Source organism: Ambystoma mexicanum, chromosome 4p (genome assembly GCF_040938575.1).
Source record: "Ambystoma mexicanum isolate Mex_15411 chromosome 4p, UKY_AmexF1_1, whole genome shotgun sequence".
Lineage (NCBI taxonomy): Eukaryota > Metazoa > Chordata > Amphibia > Caudata > Ambystomatidae > Ambystoma > Ambystoma mexicanum.
In genome coordinates, this window is record NC_090927.1 from 299,824,718 (window position 1) to 299,836,900 (window position 12,183).

The following is a 12,183-nucleotide window of genomic DNA, read 5'->3' on the forward strand; positions in this document are numbered from 1 at the left end:
CGACATCTAGTGGAAGCTGCAGAGTATTACAGTTTGTTTTTCGAAACTCGAAAATGGGCGTCGACACAGGGCGTTCCAGTAATACTATCCCTAGTGTGACATCCACTGTACCAAAGATCCCTCACGCGTCTAGGATCCTCAGATTGTATTTTTTCTGACATGAGGTAGCATGAGGAGTAGCGCGAGTACAGATAATCCAAGCAGATAGACAGAAAGGAAAGACTACAAGCCATCATGCGCCTTCTCTCAGATGGGAGGAACGGTGGGTCGCATGTGAATATAAGCAGATACAAGCATCAGAAATACGATTACGGTGAGTAATGTATCCCTTCTGAGGCTTGTGGAATCTGCTTAGATCACATGCTGTGCATAGATTAGCGAGCAGTACCTGAAGGAGGTGGGATGTGAGAAGGGTCATGAGCAAATAAGTGTCTTAGAACCGCTTGTTCCACTTGTGTATCTGCCTTGGAATGGGTGTCAATGCAGTAATGCTGAGTAAAAGTGTGAATAGAGCTCCAAGTAGCTGCTTTGCAAATGGTGTCAAGGGGTACATTTGCAATGAAAGTCAGAGTGTCCCCAATGCCTCTAGTAGAGTGGGCTCTTGGCGTGAAAGGCAGAGTTCTTTCAGAGAGTGAGTAACACAGCTGGATACAGTTAATAATCCACTTCGAGATGGCACCTTTAGAGACGCGATCCCCCTCTCTGCCTGTAGCTACGGAGACAAACAGTTGATCTGTTTTTCTTAGCGGTCTGGTTTTATTTACATAGTAGAGGACCGCCCTACGCACATCTAGGGCGTGTAGTTTCACCTCAGCCGAGCTTTGCGGGTTCTGGAAGAAAGCCGGAAGCTCGATGGACTGGTTTACATGGAATTTAGATATAAATTTAGGCGAGAACCTAGGGTGTGCGCGTAAAACCAGTTTGTCTTTATGGACAGTAAAGAAGGGGTCCTGCACTGACAGAGCCTGAATTTCACTGAGCCTTCTTATAGAAGTAATAGCTACTAAGAAGGCCGTTTTATAAGTCAGGTGTTTGAGACTACTTTTATGCATGGGTTCGAAAGGGGGGCCCATGAGCTTGGCTAGCACCACATTAAGGTCCCACCCTGGTGGTGGGTTTGAAATAGGGGGTTGAAGTCTCTTTACTCCTTCCATGAAGGCTTTAACTACTGGTACTTTCCACCACGAAACCTTGCTATAGGAAGTGGTGTAAGCCGACAGGGCTGCCAGGTGTACCTTTAAAGAGTTAAAAACCAACCCTGCGTCCAGCAGGTGGAGCATGTATGTTACAACGTTGGAAGGAGTGCAATCAACTGGGTTGATTTGTTTATTCTGGCACCAAATAACGAATCTCTTCAACTTGTCAAAGTAACAGTGCCTTGTGTTTGGTTTCCTGGATTCTTTTAGGATGTCCATACACCTCTGTGGTAATTTGAGATGCCCAAACTCTATGACCTCAGGAGCCATGCTGCCAGGTTCATTGAGTTGGGTTCCTGGTGCACTGTTTGACCTTGTTGCTGGGACAGTAGGTTGTACCAGGCTGGGAGTTTGATGGGCTCGCACACCGCCATCCTGCGTAGGTGTGGAAACCATGGTTGTCTCGCCCACATGGGAGCAACTAGGATGAGCGTCATCGATTCCTTGTTCATCTTGTACACCACCTTCCTGATGAGGAGTTGGTGGAAAAGCGTACGCAAACATCCCTGACCAGTTCATCCACAGGGCGTTCCCTTGGGAGTCTGGCTGGGGGAACCTGGATGCAAATCCTGGGCATTGTTTGTTTTCGCTTGTGGCGAATAGGTCTATAGTGGGGAAACCCCACTGAGAGAAGATATCTTCTACGACCTCTCTGTGAAGAACCCATTCGTGTTCCTCTGGGAGGGAGTCTCTGCTCAGAACATCCGCTAGGGAATTGAGCTCCCCTGGAACATGTGAAGACAGGAAGATGTTCCGTCTGAGTGCCCATATCCAGATTTTCTGGGCAAGCTTGGACAGATTTGGCGAACGAGTCCCTCCTTGTTTGTTCAGATAGAACATGGCTGTCGTGCTGTCCGTCCGGATCTGCACCGACAAGTTTAGCAGATGGGGCTCGAACGCCCGAAGCGCTCTGAATACTGCCAGAAGCTCTAGCAGGTTGATGTGGTTCTTGGTTACTGAGTGAGACCAGAGACCCTGAGCTGTGTGGTGGAGATGGTGAGCTCCCCACCCAGTCAGGCATGCATCTGTAGTTACCACTGCCTGTACTTCGGGATCGTAAAAGGGTTTTCCCCTTGCGAGATTCTTTCTTGTCCACCAGTGTAAGCTCTGTACGAGTGTTGGCGAAACGACCACTAGATCGTCCCACTGATCACTTGCCTGAGACCACTGTTTCGCCAACCATTCCTGCATGGGACGCATGCGCAGACGCGCGTGGGGGACCAGGTAAATGCATGACGCCATCATGCCCAGTAAGCGCATTGCTTTGCGTACCGTTATTTGTTGACCTGACTGATAATGTGGAATTTGCAGTAGTATATTCCGAATTCTCTCTTCCGAAGGGAAGGTCAACCCTTTCTGAGTATCTAGGATTGCTCCTAGGAACTGTTTTGAGGTGTTCGGCACCAGACTGGACTTCTTCTCGTTGATAGAGAAGCCTAATTCGTGGAGGAGGTCGATAGTCCTCTGAATGTTTGACTTGCAAATTCCTGGGGTTTCCCCCGTTATGAGCCAGAAGGGTAGTACCTTGAATTGGTAGTGGCGACTGTCCACCTTGAAGCGCAAGTATTTTCGGTGCACTGGGAGCATGGAAATATGAAAATAAGCATCTTTCGTATCCAAGGTTGCCATGTAATCCCCCTTTTTTAGGAGGGGGATTACCTCTTGTAGCGTGGTCATACGGAATTTTTGGGGCTTGACATACTTGTTGGCAGGCCGTAAGTCCAATACTGGGCGCATTGTCAAATCTTTCTTTGGCACAAGGAAGTAAGTTGAATAGATACCCTTGTTTACCTGGTGTCCTGGGACGAGTTCTATCGCGTCCTTTTCTAGCAGAATGGCGATCTCCTCGAGAAGGATCTTCTGATGTTCTAAGGAGTGTATTCTTTGTCGTGGATGGTGGTTTCGGGGACGCTGCAGTAATTCTATACAATATCCTGTGGACACTGTTGACAGCACCCATCTGTCTGAGGTGATCCCTTCCCAAGCCTGGGTGAAGTTGGAAATGCGTCCCCCTACTGGGGTTGCGTGAGAAGGGACCCTGAACTGAGCGTCACTGCTTTGGTGGAGGCGTGCCACCTCCCTTGTTGGGGCTGCCTCTGCCTCTTCCACGACCTCTCTTGTTACCCCTGCCGTAACTTTGGGTAGACTGCTGGTTGTTGTTCCATTATGTACCCGGTCCTTGGGCATAGTTGCCTCTTTGTGAATTTTGGCCGCGTGGGCGATGAAAATTACTGTTCCCCCTCTGGTTAGGGGGTTTGTTGGTAAGCTGGCCAAGGGATTTGAGAGTCTCGTATTCGTCCTTGGCATTCTTAAGTGCGTCTTCGACCGCTTTTCCAAACAATAGATCGGGTTCCACCGGCTTGTCTATTAATGAAGCCTGGGTTTCTGTTTTGAACCCCGACTGCCGTAACTACGCATGTCTCTTGATAACAGTACCTTCTGCTATCAATCTCCCTGCGTTGTCCGCGGCGTCGAAAGTTGCTTTTAATATGCAACCAGACACAGCTCTCCCTTCTGCCGAGATCCGAGCCAACTGGCCCTTTAACGGTTCAGGAGCAGAGGCTATGAGCGCCGCGACCTCTTCCCATTGATGGCAGTTGTAACTTGCCAACAGGGTGGTGGAGTTTGCAATCCTTGCTTGATAGGCGGACGTTGAGGCTACCTTCCTGCCAAACCCGTACAGTTTTTTGCTCTCCTTGTCGGGAGGAGCTTCTGACGATGATAAGGGTGTCCCAGCCCTCTTCCGAGTGTTGGTAACCACTAGGGAGTCTGGTTTAAGATGTCCTCTTATATAAAGAGGGTCAGACTGGGCTGCCCGAAAAAGTTTTTCGACTCTGGGGTCGACGGCTCTGGTGAGGTTAGGATTCACCAGGGATGGATCTATTCTACGTTGGATGGATTTAAGGATAGGGATGGTCTGAGCGACCGGCCTCCTCTCTCCCACCAACTCTTCTGCGAAGTCCCTTTCCTCCTGTACACCGTGTGTGTCGATGTGAAATTGTTCTGCTGCGCGAGCGAGAACTTCATTAAGGAGGGGCTGGTTATCAACTGGCGAGTCGGTAACTGGGGCTTCGCTTTCTACCGGGGAATCTACTCTGTAAATTTCCTGCTCATCTTCTATCTCCTCCAGGTCCTCATCATCCGCATAGTATTCAGTCCCGGTTTGTTCCTCCATGATTTCAAACTCCTGGTCCCCTTCAGGGAAAGGCTGTCCTTGGTATCTGGGGTGTGGAGTAGAGTATGGAGTAGAGTAAGGCTGCACCTCGAAGGGTTCAGGTCTTTCGAACCGGGCCTTTTACTTAGGGGGATAGGATCAGAGGAGCCTGAGGGTGTGGCCCCTTGAGGGTCATACGAAAGGAAATGTTCTGGGTTTTTGTCATAAAAATCAGCTAAGGAAGACATCCTTGACATGACCCTGTCTATGTCTTCACTGGACCATTCTTTGGAACAGGGTATGACTTTAGTAGGCAACTTAGAGGACTTATCAAGGGTACCCTTGCTGGATGTTGATGTCCCAGTAGATTTGTGTTCGTCTGTCTGCTTAGGGTGGAAGGATGGTCTTACAGGAGTGGAAGGCTGTGCTTTCCGCTGTTTCCCCCCCTCCCCGTGCGTGGAAAAATGTTTTCCCTGCCCCTTGGAGGCCCCAGACACTTTCGACGCCTGGCGTCGCGTGTCGGGAGAGGTATCTGTGTGTTTCGAGCGTGGGGCCTCGCTGGTGTTAACTGCGGCCTCGGTCTCCTGGAGCGCGGCCTGGGGGTGGAAGTCGTCTTCGTCTTCCGACGATTGAACTTCCGTTAATCTAGGGAGCGAGGCACTCTTGGCAAGAGTGGATGATTGCCTTGCGTCATGAGGCGATCTCGATCGGGAGCGCCCAGAGGACACCGAGTCGGACCGTTCTATCTGTGCCTCTTTCCGAGAAGTCGACGTTGTCGAGGTTCGGTTGGACTTAGTGTGCTTAGTGTGTGTAGGGTGTGTAGCGCTTGCGTCGCCGGGGGTCTTCCCCATAGCCGCCCTGCCGGACAACCTTCCGAGGTCGGGGACCTGCGCTCGGCAGTCTTTCGACGCCGTAATGCCCTCGCCGTCCGAAAGTACGGCGTCGCTGCCATCGCTGAAGGCGCCCTCCGCTGCCATGGCCGCCTGCCTGGCGTCGTGGGCCCAACGCTTTGTCGAACGGTCCTTAAGTGTCTTAGGCTTAAACCTACTACACGCTCTGCAGTTCGCTTCGGGGTGGTCCCTCGGCAAGCAGAGATTGCACGTGGCGTGCCTGTCGACCCAAGGGTATTTGCGGTTGCACTTGGGGCAGAATTGGAAAGGGGTACCCTCCATACGCACCTTTAGGCAGCGGGCTGGTAAGTGTAGGAAATATATAAGGTGTACCTATATACCAAGAGTGAAGAGTATGTACCACCCCCCACTCTCCCTACTTGCAGGGCCGAGGCCAGCGGCCTTCCGAGGCCCAGATCCGTCGTGCAGCAGCCGACGGTCGATGTCTTCTCCAGCCATCGTCGAGTGTCGAGGGTCGACGTTGGGGTGGGGAAGGATGTCAAAGAATTATAAATTAGCAAAAGTATGGCTAAGGCCAGGGGACTCCGCAAGATGCTTCCGACCAGTATGGCAGAAAAAAACAATCTGAGGATCCTAGACGCGTGAGGGATCTTGGGTACAGTGGACGTCACACTAGGGATAGTATTACTGGCACGCCTGTGTCGACGCCCATTTTCGAGTTTCGAAAAACAAACTGTAATACTCCGCAGCTTCCACTAGATGTCGGCCTATGCACAGCATGTGATCTAAGCAGATTCCACAAGCCTCAGAAATATATATACACATCGCTGCAATCTATTTACTACGTAGCCAGCCTCAGGATCACCTTGTCTACTTGCGTTACAGCATCTGTTCAAGTGTAAAATGACTTCGCATTTTCTTAAAAGTTTTTTCGCACAAGCATCTTTTTTTCGATCCCGAAATGTAGCTCATCGTCCACACCTCTTCAGATCTTATCGAATGTCTATGTTCTTTCGACTTGTGTCTCTTTTCAGGATGCGTCAGTTCTGCTTCGCATGAGGTCACCAGTCTTCTTTCTCATTCATTTTCACACTTCTTCCGGCACTCCGTCCAGAAGAACATTTCTTTTGTGAATGCATGTAGGGTTTTCTCAATGGATACCTTATTTCAATAATTCTTTGTGGTACAGGAATCCTCACTGGTACTGCACGTGTTGCAATTTCTGGTTCCCCCCCATATAGGCAACATGGGGACGAAGCTTCTGGTAGGGGTATTTGGCTCCTCCTCTACACAATCCTGGGTCTGCTGCTGCTGTGCTGCAAATTCCCTGCCATTATCATAGGGGTGCTGCTTGGGAATGTTGGCCCACTCTTCTGATGTGCTGTTCCCTATCACGGGAGGAACACAGTCTGAAGTATATTTATTTAGGCATTTATATAGTGCACAAAGCCTAGAGGCATCTAATCGCTTTTTCTTAAGAGATTGGGTACAATGAAAACTTGTAGCAGGCAGTTGCAGTCAGTCATGGACATGTACAGTACAATGGTAGCAGATTACAGGATACAGCACTGTATAACATTGTTTACAGGTCTACTGAAGCAGTGGTTTGTTGCACATATTATGACTGTTAATTGCATCATAGTGCAGCAGGTAAGTAGGAAACGACAAGCGGTGTACAGGCAATAGTTCAGGGTGTCATTACTAGCCGACTGTGAAAACCCCAAGCTTATGTTAGTTTCGATCTTGGGTAAAAAGCCAGGTTTTGAGGCCTTTGCAGAAGAACCATAAGGATGGGTCTGCCCTCAAGGCTAGAGGCATGGAGTTCCAAGATTTGGCCGCAATCACTGGGAAGCTAGATCCTCCCACTTCTAGTCATCTGAATCTCGGTATAGAGACTAGGCTAGCGTAGGTGGATCGGGTAGGTCTGTTGGACTGTTTTTTAAAAATATTTGCTTGATTAGGTAGGCTGGGGCACCGTTAGAGGGGCATTTGTGTGTCAATGAGTGGATTTTGAATGTAATCCGCTCTCGTACCAGGAGCCTGTGAATGGTGCATCTAGTTGACGAGATATGTTCATGTTAGGGTATGTTAAGTGCTGCTCTAATAGCATGGTTTTGCACAACTTGCAATTTACTAATGTTCCAGGCATTGGAACCTGCAAAAAAGGAGTTGCAATAATCGATCCTGGATAGGATAAATGCTCTTGCCAGCGTGATGCAGTTGTCAGATAAGAAGGGTCTGCTAGCTCCGATTAATTTGAAGGTGCAGGCTACTAAAGAGACTATGGCATTAATTTGCCTTGTTAGGCATCTACATTGACGCTGCACTTACCCTAACGTGTTTATCTCCTTGGCTACATTTATGATGTTACCGTCAATGTTGAAAGATATGTAGAGTTGAGGAAGTTTATTCAGTTTGGGTTGGCTAACAATGATGAGTAACTCAGTTCTCATCATTGAGACAATTAATTTTGCGCCATCCATGCTTGAATGGTGTGGTAAATTTTGTTTAGTGTATTCGAGTCAGTGTCATATGAGCCAGTGATAGGTAGGAGTATTTGGGTGTCATCCGCATAGTTTGTATACGCGACACCCAATGTGTCTAGACGGTCCAAAAGAGGCTTAGTGAACACATTATATAATGTGGGCGAAACACAAGAGCCTTGGAGCACACACCGCAGGAGACTGGGGCTGGGTTGAAGCTTAGGAGGGAAGAGAAGATTCTCATTGTGCGGTTAGAGAGGAAAGATTCAATCCACTCTATGGCTTTAGGTGAGAATTGAGCAGCTTGTGCCAGGTGTTGGAAAAGGATTTTGTGGTTGACCAGGTTGAACGCTGCAGATAGGTCAAGTAGAAGGAGTATCGCTCGGCCCCCTTTATCCTTGATTTGATCCATTTGGATTTAGAGGTCCAAAAGTGCTGTTTCCGTTCCGTGGGACGGGTGGAAGCCTGACTGTCTGAGGCCTAAAGGGTTATTCGATTCCAAGATTTAGATTTTTTTATCTGTAGTTAGGCTACTCAGTCTATATTTTCAGGAGAAAAGGGACTGTAGAGATGGGTCGGTAATTAGTAGGAATATTAGCGTCCAGGGTTGGTTTTTTAAGCAGTGGGAGTACCCAGGCTTCTTTAACATTGTCAGTCCTTAATAACGGTGGCTGAATAAGTGTCACCCTGGCATCTTCAGGGCTTCATTCCTTTGATAATTTTGGTAGTATCCATGGTGAACACGGGTGTAAATTCGAATTTTTGTGCAGGATGCCAAGATGCTGTGAGTGAGTTAACTGCAGAGGTGTTGTGGGTACGTTTGGACATCGTGGCTTCAATTTTGTTTAGGAAAAGGGTGATTTTATCTGCAAGGGCATTTTGGACATTTGAGCACCACAGCTGATCCTTGATACAGTGATCAGGGGTTGGTGCAGGCGATTCCAGCTCCCGCAGTTAGCTAAGAGTTCCCTAGAGCTAGATTGAGCATTGTCAATTCTTTGATTGAATGCGTTCCCTTTGGCTTTGATAGTTTCTTCCTTGTATTCACTAGCTAGGGCGTGGAAGAGTGCCTTATTTGCACTTGAGCGTGTTTTTTTTCCAATTGCACTAAGCTGATCTTTTTGCGGAGCGTAAAGTTTTGAGATTCGCAGAGAACCATGGGTCAGTGTGTTCTATAGGTTTTGCTTTGCGGGTGCTCAGTGGAGCAACTTTGATGGCCGCAATGTTACGCTCACCTGGCTCCCACAGGGGCGTCGATCGGACCCAGACAGCTGTGACCTCCTCCAACGTGAGCGTAGTGCAGAGATGACAGACTGGACTGGACCGCCTAACCTCGTCTGCTTGACCCGTAGAAGTATTCTCCTGCAATTGGAGAAAGGGAATTAGCCACCCCTGGATTCTGGTAATGGCACCCCACTGTTCTCCCCACTAATCACCACCGATATTCACTTTCAGTGAGCTCACCTTATGTTTGTAAATGATGAGCTCTCCATCCTGCGCGGAATGCAGGGGAGCGTAGATACCAGTTACTTCACTGGTTTGAAGGCGTTGGAAGAGTTCCGGATGAATATTGACGCCGAGGTTCCAGCCGAGAACCCGTAAGTATGAAGTTCAAGGAGTTCAATATGTCCGATGTTCACTCTTGTACATTCCTTTCTTGTGTTGCAGCTGAGTCCAAGGGAAGATTGTCTTGTGGCAGCTGATGGTATTCAGGTAAGAGTCTGTATTATCCATGTCATGCACAACAAGTCAGGTACACAACCACGCACCATACTGATTGACACCCCGACACACACTGCTAGAATCCCCGGGTCACAGTCCGCCTCCCAAGTCATCACTTCACCTATGGTGCGAGTGAGTCGTCATCACCGGCGGTTTCGGGCCGTGCGCAGAGGCCGGCCCGGTTTGTTGCCTCGTTTTCATTGGCAACTCCCGTGGAGGCTGCGTTCGGGCTTGAGCACCCGATCACGGTTACTTCCTGGTTTCGCGACGGTTTCCCGATCACGTGGTCAAGTTTCCGCTCACGTGACTGGGAGCCGACGCACGTAAAAGCCGGGAAGTTCGAGTTGCTCACCGCTTCACAGCTGTTTCACAACTCTGTTTGGCGCTTTCAGGATTTACGTTGTTTGCTTCATCGGATTTTGGACTCAGGCTTACGAATCACTGATTTGCTTTCTTGCTCCACGGATACTGTCACTCGGAACTTTGTACGGATTTTTGGTACTCTTTTGCTACGCTCAACGGATTGATTTTGGATTATCCCTTTCTGGCTTTTGATCTTCCGACCATAGACTTTGTGATAAGTTTCAAGTTCCCTTCGGCTACGGAAAGGCTACAGGCACCAGCCGGTACCTACCATCTAAGGCACGGCTGTCCGGATCTTTGACGCTCCCTCGCATCTGACCCTGGGCACCCTAGCTCCATCCCGCTAGATTTAGGTAAGAAAGTTTTTGCACACTCTTTCATATCAAAGTACTGTGTTTGCCTGTACTAACCCTAACTTCCTTTTAACAGCCTCTGGGATCCTCGGCGTCATCAGATCCAGTGAATCATCAAACCACCTGTGGCCTCAAAGCTCGCACAGGGAGTTCCTTTACTCTCTTCCTGTGGGTGATTTGTGGACAGAGGCCCCTTTATTCTTCACTACGCGGCAAGTCACGACAACCCAACTCTGTCCGGCAAAAGATGCGTGTGTTTAAATTGCTGGTTTCTGTCTCCTTACAGGTGCGGCGTAAGAAGTTGCGGTTTGTTACAGAATAATGCCTCTGGTTGTTAATCAGGTAAGTCTATGGTGGAGAGGTTGTATTTGTTGGCTTTTTCGGCTCACCTTATGTTTCTTTTGTCCCCTAGATGGTGGAATTCAGCGGAACAAATGATGGAAGCTGCGCCGGATCGAAAAATGCTGTGAGGACTGGTGAGTATGGCGCGGCGCTGCAGCTGGCGATGCGACGTGTGTAGAATAATGTCCTTTTCAAGTTCGAATACGTGATGGATCCGGAATTCAGGTAAGGATTGAAATAATATCTGTTTTCTAACCTTTTCTTTTTCTTTCTTCTATTGCTAGGAGCTCTGGATTCGAGACGGGCGTGGCTGAAGACTGGATGCTGACTGCAGGCACGGTGAGCGTTAGGCTGCTGGATGCAGAATAACGCGAAGCATGTGCTGCTGTTCGGGCGTGGTTTAAATAGCCTCCAAAGTAGTTCCAGTTAGGAAGCCCCTAGAACCACACCCAAGTAAAAAAATAGTCCCTGTAGTAAAATAGTCCCATCCAGGCCTCACGTTGGATTGGATTCATTTGCAGCATGGTCTGCATGAGGTAAGTAAAGACTATGAGCCTGGCGCCTAAGGCGCCAGGACTGAACCCAGACAGCCCCCAGCCGGGGCTGCTGGCGTTTTATTAAATTTCTGGATGCCTGCTCCCGGGGCTGTTGGGCTTGATCCGGATGCCCGGGGGTAGGCATCATGACAGGCAAGGACAGTTTGGTTATAGAGGGTCACCATAGAGGTGGGGTCAGGGTTAGTGTGTGCGAGGTTTGGAAGTAGGAGGGGTAGCAATCTCGGTTGATGCTCCGCTGGCTTCTTGATGGAGTTGCCAAGGTGAGTAGGCTGAGCTTGGCAGGTTTAGCGATTATTGCAGTAGAAAATAGGATGACATTGTGGTCAGACCAAAGGGTATTAGCTTGTATTTTGTAGCCAATCCAAGGTTCGACCTTTTTCGTGTCCCCTCGGACTAGCTGTTGGAGCTGCTGGCCATCTGCTCTAATGACCGCTGCAGTTGGTGTGTTTCAAAGTCCTCCTGTAGGTGCTCCACTTCGACACTGCACACGTGGGAGCTAATGGAGCCGCACAGGATGTTGAGATCTTTTTTGCCAATGTTGTCAGGGAGATTTTCGGTCAATCGGTGCTTGGGTGCCAGACCGATGAACCTTTTCCCGCTGGTCCTCTATTTAATTTTTATTGACCTCATCGGGGGTCTTTTCCTTCTTCCCTCCAACCTTCGGCTGTCTCCTGGGTAAAGCCTCTGTACCACAAGGAGTCATGTGGAAACCAGACACCAGCTTTAGCCACTGCAGGCTCCATCATGGGTTGAATACTGTGGATCAACTTTCATACTTAGTCCTGTGGAATGAGGGTATGGGGCATAGGGATCAGGCAGGGGGAGGTCCCAGCGTTATACCCCCGATGTTATCATCCATTGACCTTTCTGGACTCTGATCCTTTCAACCTCTTTGCAGTTCTCTCTGTCCCTGAATGACTTTACCAAAAGATCACTGGTGGGGCTCTCCTGAAGTGTGGGTTGGGGGGAGTGGCACTACACCTTTGCCTCCTACACTGGTCATCTGGGCAAAGGGGTCCCCAAATGAGCTTTCCCCCTGTGGTTCTATGGCCCACGTTATCATAAGGGGCCATTATCTTCTATGGGGAAATGCCCAACCTGAGGGTCCCAGTTGCTTAACTAACCTTCCTTACGATAGGCAGGAACATCCAAGGGATAAAGT

At 49.2% G+C, this 12,183-nt stretch overlaps 1 protein-coding gene across 2 annotated transcripts in view; it reads right to left on the reverse strand.

Annotated features, from left to right (window-relative positions):
• The window catches only part of GCFC2 (GC-rich sequence DNA-binding factor 2), a 945,959-nt gene that overhangs the window by 768,117 nt on the left and 165,659 nt on the right, over positions 1-12,183 (reverse strand). The gene's annotated exons all lie outside the window — the stretch shown is intronic.